We start from the raw sequence: 3,552 nt of genomic DNA, 5'->3' as shown, positions 1-3,552 counted from the left end.
AACTATTCTAGACTCATCAAATTTGGCATCTGGGTTTATATTTCCTTCCTATATCAAATACAACCATTTTTATCGATATTTTTTCGTTCAAGCGCTAGCAGGTGTGCACAGCTAGCGCAGGCGCGCGACTTCTGCGCCCACCTATGAGCCTAGGAAGGCTTTCGCCTTAATATTCGTCAGAAGGCACAACCGGAAATTTGCTGGACGGCACCACGTGGTTAACTCGTTCGGCCGTCAATCGCGAACACCGTGAAACTGGCTGAGAAAATTTTATTTGTAGTTGAAGAAATCCAAAGCCTGCACGCCTCTCTGGCAAGTGGAAGTGGGCAGGGGACCTGGCCAAGCACGTAATGCTCGGCGGGTTGCGCGACGTCACTAACGTGCATGTATGTCATGCCGCGTTGGCAGGAAATTGGAATCGATCCCAGAGAAGCTCAGTGGGGTGTACCAAACATCCAAAGATTTCTGCGTGACTATCAGCACCGCCAACCAATGTACAAGCAAGCCTGGTTTTCGGCTATCATCTTCGCTACATTAGGCGCTGTGGTCGAGGGTCTCACCAGCTATAAAAGGACCACCGGAGCCTGTGCATCACTTTGGCAGCGGCGGCAGCATGGAATGAACTTCTTTTCTAAAAGCAACAATTTTTGCTGCAGGTCAGTGGTAAACTTTTCTTACACTCCCGCACTTCTATTCTTGCTGCCGCTGCTGCCACGTGAAAAGTATGGAAAACGAGCAATGTCGAACTTGTGATACTGAACTGGATGTGACCGATGCCACAGTTGAATGAGCCGAGTGTCATTGCAAATATCACACAGGAAAATGTGCGGGCATTGCGGATACAACTATCAAGACGAAAGGAGAAGCTTACCGCAAAAACTGGCGCTGCCCGACATGCAGATCTTCGAAATCACGAACCTCTGCAACTGAAAAAACTGGCAGCGAACCTGACATGGCAAACATTCAACTGTGGCTCAAAAGTATAAGCGACAAACTCGATGTGCTATTACCACTCAAAGAAACGGTTGAGAAAATTGAGGACTCACTAGACTTCATTAAAGAGCAGTATAACGAACTGCTAACACGAACCGAAAAAAAAAAAAAAAAATGAACAGGATATCGCTGAACTTAAATGCAGGGTGGACAAAATTGAATCCCAGGACAGGAATGTAGCTGAGCTAAGGGCTGAAGTCGACAACCTTGAATGGAGGAGCCGACGGCTCAATCTCGAGTTTCATGGAATTGAACACTGATGAAGAAAATCTGCTTTACAAAATCAATGCGATTGCTAAGCAGCATAACCTGCGGCAGCTAGCGGAATGTGACGTCGTATCGATTCACCGACTACCAGCAAAAAAAGATAAAATTCCTGGTGTAATTTGCCGCTTTGTGAAGCAGTCAGACCGGGATATCTGGTGGCAATGTAGGAAAAAGTTGCGTGACTCAAGCGACACAGTGTTCATCCTGGAAAACTTGACAAGACGGGCGCGTGCACTCTTAACCGACGCAGAAATCTGGGCCAAAAGGAATGACTTCAAGTTTGTGTGGCATAGCAACGGCCGAGTTCTTGTTCGCAGGAGGGACGGGGAGAGTGCAATAGCGATTGCCAGCGTAGGCGATCTCGATAAACTGAGATAAGTTTTTTTTGTCAAACATGGGAAAAGAGTCATACATTTTACCACATACTTTTGGGAACTGCTTAGGCAAACAATTTGCTAATTCTTTCAAATGTTTTCATGCTAATGTACGTTCAATCAGAAACAAAGAAGGCGTTTTGAATCTTTTTTTTTGAACAAGTGCAGAGAACATTTGATGTTGTAATGCTGACAGAAACATGGTCCACTAATGAAGCTGATGTCTATCGCCTACCGTCATATAAAACATTATATGCCAACCGGTCCATGGGGCATGGTGGAGGGATTTGCATATTAGTTAATGATGACAATCCTTATGAGCTCATTGAAGATTACTCTGCAACAACCCAGAACTATGAATTTTTGTTAGTCAGGATACAAGGAACTTTATTGGCTGTGTGTTATCGTCCCCCAAATGGTTCTGTTGTAGCTTTTCTAGAACATTTTGAATCAATATTGGTGTTCGTTAGTGAAAATCATTTAGATTTTATTTGTGGCGGAGACATCAATATCAATATGCTGCAGAATGACTTCGTAAAATATAAACTTGATATTTTTTTAAAATCCCACGGCTGCTATAACGCCATTAGCCTCCCTACCAGAATAACAGAGACTTCATCGTCTCTAATTGATGTTTTTTGCACAAATATAGGTTCTGATGAAGTTAAAGCTGGCGTATTTGCATTTGATCTGAGTGATCACCAGCCAATATTTTTCTGCTCGAGGAGGTATGCTCGTCGAGAACACACTTCGGATATCCTTGTACTTCAACCTATAACATGCGGTAGCCTCTCAATTTTTCGCGAAAAGGTAATGTCCACGAGTTGGGATTTCATTTACAGCACAGCAGATGCAAACTGCGCTTATGATGCATTCATTTGCAAACTGAAGTCTATTTACGCAGCACGCCTTCCTTTCGTACGCACCAAGCGCCGCCGAAAGATACGTAAGCCTTGGATTAGCAGCGAGCTTATTAGCAGAATAAACAAGAATAATTTATACAACCCGTTCATAAATTCTAAGGATATTAATACACTCAAAGAATTTAAGTCATACCGTAATAAATTAGAAAGTGATCTGAAGAAGGCAAAGCGTTCCTATATGAATAACTTATTCAACTCTGCTGTAGGAAGTACGGATGTATTGTGGAAAAGGCCTAATTCTGTTCTAAAGCGAAACGTCGGCACTGAAACAATTGAAAAAATGGTAATCAATGGCTCTGAGTTGTCCGGGAAGCAGCTTGCTGATGCGTTTAACAAATATCTGATGAACGCTGTAGAGAGCAATGTGGTATTTATTGATCTTCAGAATTTCTATAGAAATGGGACCTCCATTTTTTTTTATCCTGTCACAAACGAGGAAGTGATCAAATTAGTTAGGAGCATAAACAACAGCACTAGTAAGGATATTGACGGGTTCACTGTTGTACCAATAAAGCATGTTATTGATGTTCTCGCGCCTTGCCTTACGCACATTTTTAACCTGTGCCTTTCTCAGGCCGTATTTCCGTCTAAGATGTAAGTGGCACGAATAACTATGCTGTTTAAGAAAGGCGAGCGAAACGATATGGGGAATTACCGCCCCATATCAATACTTCCTGTGCTTTCTAAGGCTTTCGAGAAGGTTATTCTAAATCGATTAGTTCAGCTTGAACAGAAAGATCACCTCCTAGTCGACTGTCAGTTCGGTTTCCGGAAAGGTCTTAGCACAGAATTTGCGCTGCTTGCCCAAAATGAGTTTATATTATCTCAACTCGAAGACAGCAGACTGGTCTTGGGCCTTTTCGTTGATTTCACTAAAGCGTTCGACTCCATAAATCATCATCTACTAATACGAAAATTGGAGCATTATGGCATTCGTGGACAAGCAGCATCTCTCATAGAATCTTATCTATGTAATAGAATCCAAATTGTAGAAA

At 42.6% G+C, this 3,552-nt stretch overlaps 1 pseudogene; it reads left to right on the top strand.

Moving 5' to 3' along the window:
• The first annotated feature begins 766 nt into the window (after positions 1-766).
• Positions 767-1,792, top strand: LOC146186243 (uncharacterized; annotated as a pseudogene).
• The last annotated feature ends 1,760 nt before the right edge of the window (positions 1,793-3,552 follow it).

This window comes from Amblyomma maculatum, chromosome 6 (genome assembly GCF_055883805.1).
Source record: "Amblyomma maculatum isolate TAMU_Amacu chromosome 6, ASM5588380v1, whole genome shotgun sequence".
Classification (NCBI taxonomy): domain Eukaryota; kingdom Metazoa; phylum Arthropoda; class Arachnida; order Ixodida; family Ixodidae; genus Amblyomma; species Amblyomma maculatum.
The sequence above is the reverse complement of the archived record's forward strand: the minus strand, read 5'-3'. Positions and strand labels throughout refer to the sequence as shown.